At 47.9% G+C, this 18,387-nt stretch overlaps 1 protein-coding gene across 7 annotated transcripts in view; it reads left to right on the top strand.

Moving 5' to 3' along the window:
• Nucleotides 1-18,387, top strand: part of WWOX (WW domain containing oxidoreductase) — a 954,172-nt gene that overhangs the window by 338,259 nt on the left and 597,526 nt on the right. The gene's annotated exons all lie outside the window — the stretch shown is intronic.

The following is an 18,387-nucleotide window of genomic DNA, read 5'->3' as shown; positions in this document are numbered from 1 at the left end:
CTTCTTAATAGTTTGGCTTAAGGCAAGAAAGATTTTACTCTAGTTTCATCCTTGTTGAGTCAATAATTAACCAAGTTTGATTAAAACGGAATTTTTTTTTTAAGTACAAAAACCATCTGGGCCTTTCTCTTTTCACGTGAAAAATTGCCAGAGTCCTTGTCTCTGAATAGTTCAAGGTGTCCAGTCTGGGGTGAGACTCGAGGCACCTGCCTCACTGCGGTGGCTTTTCCTGGGGGAGGTGACAGGCACTGTGTTTTTCCATCTGGCCTTGCTCCTGAGGGAAGGGTGGTGCCCACAGTATTGTCTTTCTGGGTGGGAGTGGCCCATGGGAGAACCCCCTTCATAACAGTCTCTACTTTTTTATTTTTCCTTTGGCCCTTGCTCTTTTTACCTTCATTAAATTTTATACGTGGCCTGGGGGACTCATGGGGAATGCCTGTCCTTTGGCGCCGGGCGGAGACGACAGGTCACTCAGCAGCTGTTTGGGGTCCATGGTGCTGGCGGGCAGAAGGGCTCCCTGCATTGTGCTTGGACAGAGCTCCTTCCCCGCTGCTGTTAGGGCTCTTCTCGTTCTACAGAGTCACCATTTGTGTGTTGGACTTTCTTCGGGAGTCAGGGCTGTGCTTGAGCCTTTTACCTGTGGCTCCGGGCTCTGGCACAGGACTTGACACCGGGACCTGCAAACTCCGTCTGTGGAATGAACTCGCGGGAAACAGCAGGGTCAAGGCAATGGAGGCCCCGTTGTCTCTGCAAGTGGAGCACTTGGGTTTCATGCCACGGGCCCCTCCCTTTCATGCCATCCTTGTGTGCTGTAAAGAGACATTCCTGCTTTGGGCTAACCAGAAGTTATGGTACCAAATGCTCCTTCCCATTTTGAGGCCTCACTGCTTTGAGTCTTTTTTTCTTTTTTTCTTTATTGATTTTAGACAGAGAGGAAGGGAGAAGGAGAGAGAGAGATAGAAACATCAATGAGAGAGAACATTGATTGGCCGCCTCTGCATGCCCCCAACTTGGGGTCTGGCCCACAACATGGGCATGTGACCCGACGGGGAATCGAACTGGCAACCTCTTGGTGCAGGGGTCAACGCTCAACCACTGAGCCACAGCGGCCTGGCTGCTTTGAGTCTTTTAAAAAGGAGGTAAAAGGGAGGAGGCAGAGGAAATGGGTTGAAGCCTGGTTTTTCCACATGGAGAAAGAAAAACAAAACAAAACAATGAGACAAAAAAGCAGGCAAGAACAGCCATTAGCGCGGGGTGCGGGTTGTGGTGTGTGATGCCCGTCAGTGGGATCACGGGGAGCTTTTACTGCTCCTTGCAGCCGGTGTCCCACTAATTGTCCGTGGGGGCGTGTCTGCAGCGGGGAGAGGTGGGCCTTTGCAGCATCTCCGGATTGCTTGGCATTCACTGTGGCTGCATGCCAATGGCCAAGGTTAAACTGAACTCTCGCCATTGCTGTTCCCTTTAACTCTCCGCAAAACGTCGCCAACATTTTTGTACTTTTTCCCTCTCTCCCTCTTTTTCTTCCTTCATTCCTTCCTTTCTCCCTTCATCTTTTTTTCAGCACACTGCACACTGTCTCACTGCGTCGAGCGCGGTACATTGTACCACATTGAGCCAACGGTGGCGAGCTGTGCCAGCCACATGCTGTCGGAACACCTGGCTGACACCCCTGAGCATGTCGGCGTGACCGGGGGAGGGTAGGCGACTCGTTACACTTTACAAAATGGGGGGCCCCGCTTGGGCGTCATCTTGATGCTTTCCAAGCAGCCTTCCAGCTGGACTAGCTTTTCGGGAACACATGTATGTTTGTGCTGGAAGCCCCAGTAATATCGCTTAATCCAAAAGCTTTTTCTCTGTGATGAATTATTCAGGCAGTGTTTTCCAAAATTTTCATTGATCAGTACAGACCCAGCGAGAGTGGCGCACAGCTTCGCCTGTGCCGGGCCTGGGAAGAGTCAATATTTTCTGGCCCAGGGAAGTTCTAAAAGGAAGAATTCAAAGCCGGTGTGTTTCTCTCTCCGGGCAGCAAGGAACACAGGCACCACGCTAAGATCCACTGATGGTTAGCTTGGGGTAAAACCCAGCCAGGGAAAGAGGCACAGCCTTGTGGGGGCGGCGGGGGGGGGGGGGATTTTGTCCCTCAGAGGATCAGCTGGGAGCTGGTGACCCGTCTTCAGGTCCTGCCCACAAAATTCTGAACCGGGAACATCAGCGCCCTCCCCTCGACATGCATTTCTGAGAGGGGAGTGTACGTTGAAACCATTCTTGGAGCAGTGCCCACCTAGTGTAGGAAAGCAGACACGTCGGTTCAGATATCTTTGTTTGTGCAAGTGTTTTGGCACTATTTGTGAAAATCATCTGCTGGCGAGTCCAAGAGGACCACGGCCTACCTGCCGCGGCCACACCGACAGCTGGGGGTTCGCCTACGCACTTGTACCCCGGAGAACAGGAAGAGCTGGCAACCATTCCACTCCGCTTGCCCTCGCATTCCACTCCGCTTGCCACGGGCTCGCCCCAGACGGTGGTCCTCAGCCTTGGCTGTGCACCCCCATCACTTGGGAAGTTCTTTAGAAATAGCGCCACCCCCAGCTGACCGAATCTGGCTCTCAGGTTGGGGACAATGTTGTTTCTGTTTGTTTGTTTGTTTTTGGGGGGTGGCAGGGAGAGCTGAAAACCCCTGTCATCCAGAGAGCCCCATTGCCAGGTTTCAGGACCCGGGCGGAAAACACTTCCTCCCAGAGCTTGTATAGAAGGTTTCCGGGAGTGTGGAGCTGGGTCAGATCCCCTTTGCAGAAGTGAGGGAGGGTTCCGGCTCGACCCAGGGTTTTCGTGCGCTTCTTTGAGGCTGGTCCCGTCCTCTCTCCTTCCTGTCCTGTTCTTCCTTCACCCAGGGGCACACACTTATCTGTCCATCAGAGTTCTGCAGGGTCTGTCTGCCATTAGCCCTCTAATACCCTTAAAAAAACACACACAAAAAATATAGCTTTATTGACATGTCATGCACCAGACATACAATTCATCCATTTAAAGTATATAATTCAGTGGGTTTTAGTATATTCACAGAGTTGTATACATCCATCACCACAATCAATTTTAGAGCATTTTTATTAGCCTAAGAGGATGCTCTGTACCCCTTAGCCATCACCCACTGGCTCCTCTCCCAGCCCCAGGCAGCACTGATCTGCTTGCTCTCCGTCTCTGTGGATTTACCTCTTCTGGACTGTCCCTATAAACGGCATTATGCAATATGTGGTCTTTGTCTTTCTTCTTCCATTTAGCGTAATGTTTTCACAGTTCATCCCCGTTGCCGCCTTTATCAGTACTTTGTTTCTTTTTATGACTGAATAGTATTCCATTTCATGACTGTTCGACATTTACTTATCTTTCAGTCAGTTGATGGACGTTTGCGTTGTTTTCGCTGTATGGCCATCATGGCTATTACTGCTGTGAACATGCCTGTACACGTTTAGCGTGGGTGATACTTGCACTCCAGTATCCTTTCAGAGCATGCCTGGGCGCTATCCTCTTTGACAAGGGGGATGCACCTTGACATGTTTTTGCATCAGAAACAAATTATTAGCAAAGCAGGCAGCGCCGGAACCAGACCAGGGAACTTGGGGCACATCTTCCTCCTGCACCTTGAACCACCATGGCTGCATGATACCCAATTATAGTTGAGCTATGATTCTCGAGGAAGAGAGGAGCCATGACCACTCTTAGTGTAGGCCTCATGCTTGGGGGGGGGGGGGGCAGCACGAGGGTAGAGCGAGCCGCTCGCAGAGAGAAGAAGCGCCGCCTTCCTCGATGACCAGGAGGCGTCAGTGTCCTGTGTATGATTAATGAGTCCACACTTCCGACGCTCCCATTGACTGTAGTCGAGCCCTCTAACAACAGTGCCTCTCTTGTTGCTGACTGTGGTGAGATTTATGAGGCCTCACTCACAAGCGATGGGTGGCTGGATTAAGGGGACCTGAGAATCGTAGTCCTGTCTGGCCCCAGGAAATTCCCTTTAAGCTGCTTATCAGAGTCGCACGCAGAGAGCATGATGGGAAGATGGAGTCTTCTGCCCCCTCGTAAAATCTGGGCTCTGCTCTCGTTCCGGTTTCACCGAAGTGGCAGTAAGCGAGCAGAGCTGCAGGTCCACCTGTGCGTATCCGCTGACGGCTCCAGTTTTGAAATGTAGTTTAAAAAATACATGTGCTGCAGTTCTTTTCCCCCCATACTCCTAATCTTCAGTGTGGAATTAAAATATAACCCCTTATTGTTGAAAAAAAAAAAAAAAGGAAGGGAAGAAAGAAAAGACAAACTTTCTCAAGGTGGTTTAGATAAAATAAATGTGCCTCTAATTTAACAACAGAGTGACTCTTTATTTTTCACTTAAAGCACCATAAATGCACTGTGCTCTTTGCATTTTCATTTATCAAACAAAGAGAAGATTTCCACATCATCAAAAATTAGGTTTCCTTTAAAAATATTCACAAGGGGCTGACGCTCACACATGTGTATGCCGGATTTGACCACCAGGGGGCACTGTGGTTTGACCGTCCATTTAATCAGCCTGCATTCTATCAGTTTACCCAGAAAATAGGAGGCCTGGGCGTATTTCTGATTCCTTCCATGAAGGAATCGTATCTGGAAGAGAACAGATGTCGATTCTTTTTCCTCACTAGCAAACAGTAGTGTTGTCAAATTTGCTAAACTTAGCCAGTCGAAGATTAACATGCAATATATAATATGCATGTGCTTAACTGTACAATAAAAAGTAAATCACATTTTTATGCTTTCTCTGAACTTGCAAGCTGCAAGTTATTTTATTTTATTTTTTATTTCCTGGATGTGATGAAATAAATAACATTCAGATACATTTTAAAGATGTCAGTCAGAAAGAGAAAAAGTGCCTGGCAACTGTGTTTGATAGATTTCTTTTATGATTAATTCTCCTATTAAGTTTTAATGACTTTAAAGATATAAAGCTAGAAACCACAAAACTAGGCATGGTTAATAAATAACTGAAATACCAGGTGTATGAGAATGCATCTGTGGAAAAATGAAATCATATATTCTCTCGGATGTATTAGGAAACAGCTCCTTGGCAAGTCTACAGAATCCCTGAAGAGGGGGAAAGTTTAAAAACAGTGAACTAAAGAAGATTGTTGTTGCTGTTTTTTCAGAGAAAATCCTCAGAGAAAGGTACTCTCTAAGATTCACGTATGTAAATGAAATTATCTTGTGAGCCAATATTTATCAGCAAGGTTTGCTCTCTTGGAATGCATTCGTCCATTTCAGATTTTTTAAAAAAAGATCTTTGTACTGATTTGCAAGTATTTCTCAGTGTCTCCCCCAAGTTCCCTTCCCGGGCTCAGGTGACACGGAAAGCCCCGTGGTGCTTGCTTGTTTTATCAACGCTCCCAGGACTGGCGGCTCCCAGGAGTGGGGATCGCGGGGACAGTGTTTCAGTGCGACTGTCTTTCCTTCCGCTCTACCCCCGGATGTATTAAGTGAGACTGGGTTCGTCTTCCACACAGCTCTGTGGGTAGGGGAGGATAGGAGGGTTCATCCTCGTTCCCAAATATCAAAAGTGAGCCTCACCGGTGTCCTGGGGGCTTGCCCTGGGACCCTCGAGGCCATCCCACCGGAGGGCCTTCCTGGCCATGCTGTGGGGCCCTCGGGGGGCAGCCACGGCTGGATTATTGACTTTCTAGAGCAGCCCAACCGGCGTCTTAAGCTGAGCAGTTTAGAAAGAAAACACACAGTAATTAATACGAATAATGCCTGGGAAGGGTTGCAGGGCCCCCAGAAGAAGAATGTATAAAGGGACAGGTTTTTGTGCCCGAAAGGGGATGAATGAATCCCTTCTCTCCACTGAGGAGGACCGTTGTTATTCCGGAATTCTTCGCAGCCCCCAAAGCACAATAGGTGCTATTTGGAACCTTCACTGGGCAGCCTCTCCTCTGCCCCCCCCCCTTCATTTTTCAGAACTTCAAATCTAAAGATCTTTTAAATACACAGAACTTACTTTTGAAAGTGTTTGGCCTGTCCCAAATGAATACTGATTCCCAGCCTCTAAAATGCTTGGAGGGAGAAAACAGGGAATATTGTTCTTTTCTGTTTATATTATTTCATACTGAGTCGACACACTTGCCAGCAGTCCAAGGCGGCTCTGGCTTGACAATGCCTTATTTACCCAGCCTGGTTTCCAGAGTCGCACCGCGTCCCCCAGCCACTCCTGAGCTGGGAGAGACCAAAGCAAACAGAACGAATCCGTTTCCCCATGAAAACCGTCTGACTTTTTCTAAGGCCGAGGACCTGGATTTGGCCCGGGCAGCCGGAGAGCCCAGTCCTGCGCTGGATACCCAGGTCCTCCCAGGTCTCAGACACCGGAACGCCGGGCTGTTGAGCTCCATGCCCAGGCTCCTGGGGCCCAGCAGCCCCCCAGAAAACGAGGCTTCTGCTCGGTCCACAGGGGGAAGTCTCCGGGAAGCGTGGTTGGCCAGCGCTCACCCCAGTCCTGGCTGTATCTCCGCTCCCACCAGCACACGGAGCACGTGGGCTTGAGGCTGGACGAAACCCCAAGCATTTGGCCAGGAGCAGGTTCCAGCTGGCCCGAGCGCCACGCTTTTAAAATTACCCAGATGAACTGATTTTGTGTAGGGAGTGGGTGGAGAGGACTCCAGGGCCGAGGAGGAAGATTAGGCCTTTCTCTCCCTAATCATGAACAATGTGATTTGGAGAGAGGAGCGGGAGGTTGGCTCCGCAACCCGCCTTCCCCTGGCTTCGCTCCAGAGGAGAGGAAGGATCCGGAGGGAAGACACCTCGTGTCCGGTCAGCCCCGATTCAGACTCCTGCACTGCGGGGTCTTCTGCTGGGTGTCCTGGTGGTCGGAACCAGGCAGGGGCCGCCCAGAGAGAGAAGCAACTGGCTTTCATTTAGTGGGGGGAGTCACTTCTGTAGACATGAAAGACTACATCAGAGATGGGAGGCGTCCCTCAAACCATAACTTGGCCTCTGGGCAACCCCTGTACACAGGCAGGCGCGTTCCCTTGGCCTCGTGCCCAAACCTGTTCTTGGCACCCGCCGACACCCTCCATCGCTTTGCCTCAGACACGGATCTGAGTGACTTCGCCGCTCTGTAAGCTGACGGGCCACGCTCCTGTGCGCCTGACATTTCCCTCCACCTAACAAAGGAAGGAAAATGAAAATGGAGTGAGAGTCCGCGCGTTCTTGTTCTTGAGTCCCTCTACCCCCAGGAGGTGTCGCTGGAGTGTCCAAAAATATGTCCACCCACCCAAGCGAGAGGTCACATGTTGTTTGTTTTGTTTTGTTTTGTTTTTTATTCTCACCTAAGGACATTTTTGCACTTATCTTCAGATAGAGCGGGAAGAAGAAGGGGAGGAAGGGAGAGAGAGAAACATCGATGTGAGAGAGACACAGCGAGTGGCTGCCACCCACACGACTGGGTTCAGGGACAAACTTCAACCGAGGTGCATGCCCTTAGTAGGAACCGAACCCGGGACTCTCCGGTCTGCGGGCCTTCGCTCCAACCGCTGAGCCAAACCAGCCAGGGCTCACATGTGCTTTGCCCATGCCCGCTTCACGCCGGGGCACCGGGAGCCGGCACTGGCCATGCGGGAAGGCCGCGGCAGGTAGGCCCCTGTAGAGGTTCTGAGCTGAGTGGTGTTTCGAACCCAGACGCTGTTCTATGCTGGGCCCCGCCCCTTCAGGCCCAGGTGCTGCCTCATCTGTGCGGTCGTAAACCCTGGAGAGCCCAGCGTTTCCTGCTAGGGCGATGTTGTCACCGGGAGAGTGATAGGCAGTGACAGTGTCCTCAGGGAGAGCGAGGAGAGAGCGCAGGGACCAAGAGCATCTGGAGGAGAGAGAATGGGAGTGATTTCTGTGTTGGCTGTTTTCTAAAGACAAGATTAACCGCCATGTATAAATATAAACATTTTTCCTGCCCGAGCACCCTCGATTAGATTTTGCATTCTCAATGTAAACCGCGCGTAGGAAACATGGATGTTTATTTTTAAGCCACTGACCCTCAGGGATAAAAATAAAGAATAAAAAGGAAGCAAACAAGCCGGGTTACTGACAAGCGACGGGATATTCCATTTTATAGCTCGCGGATATTTTACGGGGCCGGCGTTTCCAGGGACCACTTTGGAATACTTCGAGTCCGGTGTGTCCATAAAAAAGCCGTCTGTGTTTTTATGTTTTGAAAATACATGCAGACAAGCGCCCAGCATGTGATATTAGGTATGTCATCCTCGAGGAACGGGCACGAAGCATCAATGTCACCCACGTGGCACCCCCGCCCCGACCCCTTTGAGAAATGTCTCGGTGCTGCCTGGTCGCATCCTTGCCGTCTGCCCAACACTGTTCGGGAAGCGTGTGAATTACAGCCCCGGAGGGGGCGTCCATCCTGGCTGCAGCATCCCCGGCGGAGATGCTCCCCGCTGCCGGGACTCCCGCCATCCCATCGCTGCGTGACATCCGCCTGAGCCCCCGAGTCCCCCGCTGCTCGGACTCAGCACAGTGCACCCCTCTCTTGCAGGACGCCGCTCATTGCTCTGCAGGCCAGGCTGGCTCACCTTCCCCGGACATCGGGGCGTCTGTATGTTTTCTGGGACCACGCCCGCCCCGGTTCTAGTTTTCTTTCTCAAATCAGTTTTTGCTGCAGAAACAACGAGATTCAGAGGGTAATAGTGCCACTCATCCCTCAGAAGTAACTGGAAGGGGACCATGACTGTCATGTCAGATGAGCAGAGAAGCGGGTGCTCCAGGCAGGAGGCGGAGAGCGGAGGGTGGTGCTGACCGGGAGGCAGGGTGTGCAGCTCCCTGCGCTGGGCCTGAGGGGCCTCTCACCCAGGGCGGGTCTCCTTGCTGTGGCTCCCAGTCTGAAGGGGCAAAGACTCTCCCGTCTGTCTCCTTTGTCTTTGTCAAGCCTCCAGCTCTTTTCAGGAACACAGATATTTAATTATCTGCTGCTGTTAGACCTCGATCATGGATCTCCCGGCTGTGTTCAAAAGCATCTCCCTCTCTAGGAAAATGAGGGGATTTTGCCAGCAGGATCTCCAATTAAAGCGTGTGTGCGTGTGTGTGCACGCACGTGTGCACGTGTGCGTGTGCACTCAGGCCTGCGTGCTTGCGGGCCCCGTTTCCAGTGTGCAGGAGCCCCCTCACGTCACCCTGGGCCGGCCGGAGCTGGCAGGAGTTCTCTGACCCAGTTGTTAAACACAGACACTGTTAAAACATAAATTATATGCGCTTACAATTAAATAAATTATATTCAAAACGACGTTATTAAACACTCAAAGCTCAGTGCTTCCAAGTCATTGTCCTGCCTTTCACTGCTGTTGTCTGTGCTCCCGAGGGCTGTCCAGATCTGTTGTATCCAGAACGGCCAGTGGCTGCCGGCCACCCCCTGCGTTCGTTCAGTGACGCCACCGAGGCTTGACAGTGGCTGGGCTGGGAGTGTTTACACCATGGGAATAGGCAACGTTTGATTGTTTTCTTTATATTGTCTTGGTGTAAGAAAGTAATTATGATGTTTGTGATGCTGATTACATTTAAGAACATCATGTCTGTAGTCATTACATTATGACCATTATTTTAAAAATAAGGAAATAGTCCTTCAGCGGATGAGGGTCACTCTTATCCAATTCAGCCAATGAGCTGCTTATGCCGCTGAGGAATGAGTGACGTTCCAGAACATGTCTGTCTGGATAGTTTCCCCTTTTGTCTCACTGGTTGGCTTACAGCCAGCCAGCATCTGTACCGGGCATCACTCGCCCCCCACGGCATCTGGGCCGTGGACACAAGAGCTCAGCAGAAATCAATGAAAGTACTGGGTGAGAATCAATTGTTTCTATGGAATTGATCATCAAGAGTGTATTTTCACTTGTAAATTGTGCGCTAACGTCTTTTATGTCAGCGACGCTGTGATCATCGTGTGTGTGCGCGTTGCTAGGCATGCCTTTGCTTTTGGAGAGGCAGAGCTAATCCGCTACCAGCATCACTGGGTTCCCTCTGCCAGCTGAGGGTGTCTGGGGCCTCATGGAGACGGGGTGTGCCAGCACGCCTGCCCCAGTGCTGGTGATGGCAGGCACATGTCCCCGCCCTTGTTACGTCGGAGGGAGTGGGGTGGCATGTGCCCTGGGTACAACCACCCGTCTGTGGTCCCACGGTGTCAATTTGCAGAGAGCAGAACTCTTTTATGGCTGGAAAATTGTAGGTTCTTCCAAGTGTCTTGATATTTACAGGCCTTCCAACAGCTTGCACAAAAGTCAGGCAGAGGCTGGCGCAGGCCACCCTTCCTGTAAGTACAGCTAGTCACCTCCCACGTGTCCCAACACACACACTGTCTCCACACCCAGTCGGGGACCCCTCAGTCCCCTTACATCAAGCCTTTTCGTGTGGTTTACAGGGATACCTTCTGCCCGGACACCCTGCTCTTTCAAGATAGATTTGGGATTTTTTTAGACGTACACCGGAGGTGTCCACCTGAAACCGAAAGGGAGCCCGAGGACGCCTTGCTGTCCCGTGGAAAGGAGCTGGGACTGTGCAGGCTCTGACACACTGCGGACACGTCTGACCTGAAGGTCGCTGGCACCTGAGGGCCAAGCGTTCTCGCTCCCAAACCCGTTGCCTAAGAAATGCCCGGGCCCATTGAACGAAGAGACTTCAGAGTGATTGCGGTGCCTCCCCCTTCCATATCCTCATCTATTTCTTGTTATTCTACTTGAGTACTGCATTCAGACAGAGGTTGCCAATAAAGTTTATTGTAGGAGCAAAGTGTCAATATCTGTAGTACCCCCCGCCTTGGGTGCTTGTAATTAAAATGCCACAGATAGTCTCGGAGAGGCATGAAAATTTGATGGCAAATTGATTTCAGGTTCATCTTGAAATTTGTCCTCAGCTGGACTCGATACCCCTGGCAGACGCAGGATGGCTTTTGTCAGGAGGGTCTGCTCGGATGAGACAGAGACGTCTCGATCTGAATATTAAATACCGCATGCTATTTATGACAGATGATCCGTTTGGTGCTAAAACACACAGCTACTGCTCTTTACACACTTCCTCCCATGGAATGTGCAAGAGAGGAGCCTGTAGACCCACTTTGCATATGAAAAGAAGTTGTATAAAACTTGCTGGGCACGAGAAATAAAGAGTTTCAAAAACACTGGCTTCAAACACAGGGTGTGCTGTTCAATATTCTAAACTTAGAAATGCCGCTTGCATCTAATTTAAGAAAGCTAGAAAAATAATGGTGATCAAGGCAACGTAATCGAGTCTCACAGCCTGATAGAGTTTCCTTAGAAGAGTGTATCGCAGGAAAGGATAAAGCCATATAAATGGCTAAACCCAGTATTTAAGATTATAAATTGCCGGTTCCTGTAAACTCGGACCCATGCATCACATTGTAAAAGCCATTATCCTATGTATTGTTCATGCAGAAATGCACTGTGATCATGCAGTTTTAAAAGTATACTTGTTTTCAGCATTTTAAAAAGGTCTGAGGAGAAAAGAATGTTGAGTTCTGAGGGTTTTTCATTTAAAAAATGTGCTGTTCGGTTGAATTCCGTGTGTTCAAGAAAGTCCATTTTGTAATCGGGAATTAGTCATTTGGCAATTAATGGTATTTACTTTAGAATTCAGTGTATGATTAGAAACGGGATTTATTTATTGATTAATTTTTTATCCTCACCCGAGGGCATTCTTGCATTTATCTTCAGATAGAGCGCGAGGGAGAGAGGGAGGAAGAGAGAGAGAGAAACATCGATGTGAGAGAGACACATTGACTGGTTGCCACCCACACAACCCAACTGGGGCCGGGGACAAACTGCATCCAGGTATGTGCCCTTAGCGGGAATCTAAGCCGGGACTCTCTGGTCCACGGGCCAACGCTCTAACTGCTAAACCGAACCAGCCAGGGCTAGAAACAGGATTTAAAAGAGCAATATGCATGCATTCATTCACCATGCAAATAAGAATTGAGTCCCTACCGACCATGTGCCAAGTGAAACTGGATGGAGGAGAGATTTCTAGGTGGGGATTCAATGACACCCATGTCCCAGGCTATTGGGTCGTTCTATGTCTAAGTGGTGTATCATTAATTTTCCAAAAGTTCTTGAACTAGGAATGCCGAAATCTGCCCAACTGGCTTGAAAATAAATGAAAGCTATAGATTCAGAGCTTTTGAAATGAAATTTAAAAATTAGAACCGAAGCAGGCAGGCCCCTTTTCCTGATGGACGAGACGGGCTTCATGGAGTCGCTTCCGAGAAGGGGGTGCTCAGTGCCACGGGTCGGGCTGTCACAGGTGCCCAGGCCCGTCAGCAAGAGCCCAGCACATACTCGCCGGCCGTCAGAATCGCGCCTTCACACATTCTGGAGATATTTATGGGTCTTTTATTAGGACGGTTTTTATGGCCCAAGATTAAAAGTTAAAGTTAAATAGTAAAAGTAATGAAGATGTGCCTTTGGAGGATCCGACTGGTTTGTATTTTCATTCTTTCCTTTTGTCAGGGCTCATTGATTTTTGATGATAGCATTAAAAAAAAGAGAGAGAGAGAGAGAGACCCAGAATCATTTTTGGAAGGAGACACAGTATGAATTAACAAATTAATACAATAACATATGCTCCAAAGATGCTAATTTATATCTCCTATGTAAAGAGAGGGCGCTTCTTTTTCTCTGATGTGGAATTAATTTGTGGTACCTTTCACGTTCTCGAGAAATGGTGTGGGTAGCATTTGATAAAAGATTTAATTACTTGGTCGCAGAAAATAAATGTTAAGGTAGTACATTCAAAGTCCCGGTGGGAATGTTGATGAGAGAAGCAGAGGAGAAAACGGCACTTTCTGCAGCTCGTCCAAGAGTTTGTTTTAGTCTCCCGTATCTTCATGTGAGGCTGTTCCTGTTGGGCAGCTATGTCGGGTTAAATTCAAATGAAGCTTCACTTTATGATGAATCAGTGGTCCAGTGCAGGCAGTAAAATAGTCACCTGGACTCGAAGATGGGTTGCCTATGCATCAATTCCACTGGAACTTATAGGTGTACAGAGAGGGTGGAAGAAAGGATTCCGCACTCAGAACCATTTCAGAGATGCAGTACTTATCAGAGCCTTTTACACGCAAGTGTATCCTTTACCTCTAAAAAGGGAAAAGAATAAGAGTATTTTCCAAATTTATATCATGACCGCTTTTCACTCACCCTCTTGCTTTTTGATTTTATATTTTATGGAACAGCATTATATAGAACACCCAGGGGATAGATAGTTTTCCATACTTATATTATTACTTAGCCTCCAATTTTTTTTGCTTTCTGTTACCATTTTGTGGGACCAGCCTTTTTGGAAAATCCATGGGGAAACTTCCTTTACTCACATTAGTCTGTTACCTGTCCTGTTTCTCAGAACATTGTGAAGATTTATTATACGACAAATTTTCCTCCGTATCATATATTTTAATCCTGTTAACGGGGTGGCTAGCATCATCTAGCTCATGATATCACTGAAGTTTTGTAAAGACTTTTTCTCTATTTCCAGAGCCCTCAAATATCAGACAAAAAGTTAGACTTTCAGAAATAACAAGGTAGTCTACAGTGCAGGGTATTCTAAAAGGAGCCACTTTCGCCCTGGGAAGTTTGGCTCAGTGGTTAGAGTGTTGGCACACAGACCGAGTTGCGGGTTTGATTCCGTACCTCAGTTGGGTTTCATCCCCAGCCCTGGTCAGGGTTGTGCGGGAGGCAACCAGTCAATGTGTCTCTCTCACATCAATGTTTCTCTCTCTCCCTTTCTCTCCTTCTCTCTCCCTCCCACTCTATCTGAAGATAAATAGAAAAAAAAAAAATATCCTCAGGTGAGGATTAAAAAAATAAAAATGTAAAAAGTAAATAAAAGGAGCCGATTTCAATATCTTTACTAAAGCACTTGCTTTGACTTCCTCCTTTAGTAATTAGATAATTATGTATAATTAGCACATTAATTATGTGCAACAGCTGCAGTTGAGTGTGCGTGCGCGCGTGTGTTGTGTGTGTGTGTGTGTGTGTGTGTACACTGCTTGGCAATAGCGTGTGAGCTCACTATCAGACCTGTGAAATACTCTCTGGGATGTTTTCACCATTTCTTCCATGTGGAGGTCAAGAGTAGTGCCGCGAACAGAGTGACGAAGTTGGTGCGACCCCAGCCTCCTCAGGGCCACCCCGGAGAATTCAGAGAAAGCAGCGTCAGCTCCCGAGAGCTGACACACTGCCCTTGCCTGTGTCACAAACCAAGTGCCGCCTGCCCCAGGGCCAGACAGCCGGGCTTTTCTGATGCATTCCAGAAATGCATTTAGGGTTGGCAAAAGGCTTGTCATATATTATTAATTGGAACGAGTAGTTTAAAAAACAGTATGTATAGGGTGGTTTCCTTGTTATATAAAAATGCAGGCATAGAAAGTGGATTTGCATATATAATATTACTATAACTTATTTGCCTGCCTCCCTTTTCTCAACAAATATTGATGAGATATCGATTGTGTGCCCCTTGCTGTGCTGGTGCTGGGAATGTAGCTATATCACCTGATGGCCGTGTCTGTGTTTTGGGAATTATAGGCAGTTTTTTCCATTTAAAAAATATTTTCCTACAGTTGAGTATTTTTTTCAATGAATTTGTCCCTTTTATAATCAGAAGGGGGGAAAAAAGGCCCTCAACTTGTGTGTAGAAGTTTAAGATGTACTTCCCTCATGTAAGCATCGGGCTGGGCACGCAACAGGGGCGCAATCAACAGAGTTCACTGGGACATATTTGCATTTGAAAGCAACACTAAGATGAAACACCCTGGCTTTTTATTTTTTATTATTATTTTTTTAATCCTCACCCAAGGACATTTTTCCATATTTTGTTCAGGTAGAGTGGGGGGGAGAGAAAGGAACAGAGAGAGAGAGAGAGAAACATCGATGTGAAAGGGACACATCGAGTGGCTGCCACCCGCACAACCGACCAGGGCCGGGGACAAACTGCAACCGAGGTACATGCCCTTAGCGGGAACCGAACCCGGGTCTCTCAGGACCGCAGGTCGACGCTCTAACCACTGAGCCAAACCGGCCAGGGCGACTTTTTATTTTTATTTATTTAATGGTCTGTTTGGCCTGGTGATTGTTCATGCTCCTGGAGGTGCCCCGGGGAGGGAGGGGCGGCTTGCCCATTGCGGGTGGACTTCCCGGGAAGACCACGGAGCGCACCAGGCGGGCGCCACACACCCACTCTGTCCAGATCCCGCAGGTCCTGCGTGAGACGGAAAACTTCCTCGGCGTGACCACATCACGCCCTCTCCGCATCCCCAGCTCAGCTCCTGCTGCACCTGCCTCCGCACCTGCCCGGCCCCCTGCTGCCGCAAGCCTGCGTGCTCAGCGCTTCAGCAACAGTTCCTTCTGCAAAGGTGGCTCTGCAGAGGGCGAAGACTTCCTCTTCCCAATACGTCAGCACATTCATTCTAGAAGAGAAAAGTAAAGAAAGGAACACAACTCTCTAATCATGCCACTCTGGCACCATAGAAAGACTCCTGATGGTGAGCCATCTTTGGCCAGCAGGAATTTTTTGCTTCGTTAGCATTTTCCCTCTCTCTCCTTCTCATTCTTTCTCTCTCTTCCTCCCTCCACCTCTCCTTCTGCCTTCCTCTCTCTCTCTCCCCCCTTTAGTCTCCTGTTTTGCTACCTCCCCTCCACCCCCTTTTATTAAAATTTTTTCACAAATTACATGGTAGGATTTTCTCACCACTGTCAGTGAAACCATGCAAAGGAATAGCAAGACACCAAGTTCCTGACTCCCCTCTTCCTTTCTGCAGCCCCCCAGCCATACCCTCTGCCCAGTGACCACAGCCAACAGCCCGCCAGGAGCCCTTCACACCGTTCTCCAAGCTCTTTGATCCGTAAAGTGACATCTGTGGCAAACATAGGGAGGGCTCTCTGCTTGCTTTTACAAGAATTCTGCCCTGGGACTGCACACTGCCCCTCGCTGGCTTATCTCCCTGACCAATACATTATGGATGTCCCTCCAGGTCAATAGATAAGAGAGCGAACTCATTTCTTCTAATAGCTGCATAATATTCCATAGTATGGATATTCCATGATTGATTGCAATTGGACATCCATCCATTTTACATTCTTAGGTTCAGAGCTTTATAGACATTTGGAAGCATTTTCGAATGTTGACATCATCTCTGTAAATAGAGAGACTCAGATTCCCTCCAGAATGTCTGGGTATTTACAGTGTCCTGCACTCTTCCTTGTTTGTAGTCTTCTCCAGACATTGCTTTTCAGTTTTTACATGTGCTATCTCCGCATCTTCCTCTGAGCTCTGAGCCCTTCCTCCATGCCTGCAGAATATATATATATATATATATATATATATATATATATATATATATATTTGCACAGGCAAAAGTTCAGCTGAAAGGATACTTATTTAGCATAATTTAAACATGAGGGTTTTCTAATGCTACTTCCATTTAAATAATTCAAAAATCCCTTGCAAGGTGTCTGAATACTACGGGAAGAGAGCTGTTAATGGATACATCATCAAGGCTGAAGACAAACTGTGTTATTCTGTCTGCCATTGAGAAGTATAAGAAAAAGATCAAGATTAACATTGTCATTATTGCTGTTATGTTATCTGAGCTATCTGTTTGCTCCTTCCTGGAGGCCGGGGTCTGATTCCTGAGAAATCATTTTCCCTCCTCTTTAGGAATAGTGAATTGAAAGTGGCTTTAATTGTAACTGCATCATTTGTTTGCTTTACATATTTTTTGAAGTTTTATGGAAAAGTCTTACATGCGGTTCTCATTTGTGGAGCCAGTGTGATCATCTTTTAAATATGTAGTGGATATCTCAAAATATTAAAATCCGATGTTGCATTTATAGCCCTATGGATGAGTCTTCTGAAATGGACATATCAAGGAACTTCTCATCTATTATTAAATTACCTTTTCTCAAACAAGATATTTATCAGAGGTATTTTGATACCCCAATTTCTTTTCTTGCTAAAGGTAATTTCTTTTCGTGCTAAACCAGAAGCCCCCCCACCCCCCCACACACCCCTTTATTCTTGTATTCCTGGTTTCCTACTGTATTGTAACCTGTTAAGCTTCCAGAGAGAAGTAATAGCATGAGCAATAGAAAATCACCAGAACTGAAATTATTTCCCACTATGTTTAAATACAAATGTCTTGTCCGAGTCCCAGCATATGCATCTATGGCAGCGTGATAGCGTGATGGCATCGTAATGAGCGTCTGCTGAATTATGGGGGACTTGATGGGGGCTCCATATGGAGCTGGTAGCTGCTGTGGTCTGAAGAGGGTAGAAACCGAAATGCCCCCTGCATGAACACCTCAGGTTAGCGTCTCAGCCTTCTGTGTGAGTCTTGTCTGTTGAAATGTGAGGTTGTCTTGAGTACCTGTTGGGACAGGTGTTAAAAAGCAAACACAAGTCATATTTTGGAGCCACTTAACTTGGCTTTGGGTTTGCTTTACTCTGGATCAAGAACAATGGCTCGGGTATGTTATTATTTGGTCTTTATGAGGGATCGAGCATATGTGTGCAGAGCACAGAGGCAGAGTGGAAAGACAAGGGATGGTCCTGAATTCTAACTCAGGTGCCTTCCTGATTCGCTGTATGTCCTTGAGCCAGGTAATTAAACACACTGAGCTCCAGTTTTCTCGAGTTGTATGGGAACAAGCAAAGTGTACTTTCCAGTGTTCTTGTAGGAGTCACATGCAATGTGTCCATAAAGGGTCTAGAAAGTGTCTGTTAAGTAGGAGCTTAATATGCGCTGTTTTTATTGTTCATGTTATCTTTATGTAAAACACACCCAGTTCCCTTAAGGATCATTTTTTCACAGTGGAAGCATATCATGTTAGCATTAGCAACGCATGTTTCTGAGCACTTAGAATTCACTCCTTTAAGAAATATTTACGGACAGCTGATCGTGTACCAGGCACGGTGCTCGGCCCTGGGGGGACAGTGTCCTGGCAAGTCCCCACCCTCACAGAGGTCACATTCCACAGGAGTGGCTACAAGTCTGTGGGTCAGGGAGAAGGATTCTGGGGAAAGACAGGCATGTCCCCTGCCTGCAGAGAGTTCTCCTTCTGGCCAGAACATGCCTACTCCTCTACGAGGGCTTTGGCTTCAAGGAAAAATGCCCTTTAGCAGAGTGAAGGAGGAAGGCATGGTCCCCAATTCAGCTGCGCGTAAGATGACATCGTGCGCATATTCCCCAGATGGCCTGTGTGTGGACTGCACACAGAAACATATGCATTTAGTTTTTGAAGTATTTCCTTCCTGGTAGCTTGGCTCGCTGAAACATGGGAGCATTCTCTGCACACCGTTCCACACCTCTGCTTTCTCATC

This window comes from Molossus molossus, unplaced genomic scaffold, assembly GCF_014108415.1.
Source record: "Molossus molossus isolate mMolMol1 unplaced genomic scaffold, mMolMol1.p scaffold_m16_p_21, whole genome shotgun sequence".
In the NCBI taxonomy this organism is placed as follows: Eukaryota; Metazoa; Chordata; class Mammalia; order Chiroptera; family Molossidae; genus Molossus; species Molossus molossus.
Note: the sequence above shows the minus strand (reverse complement) of the source record. Positions and strands in the feature narration are given on the sequence as shown.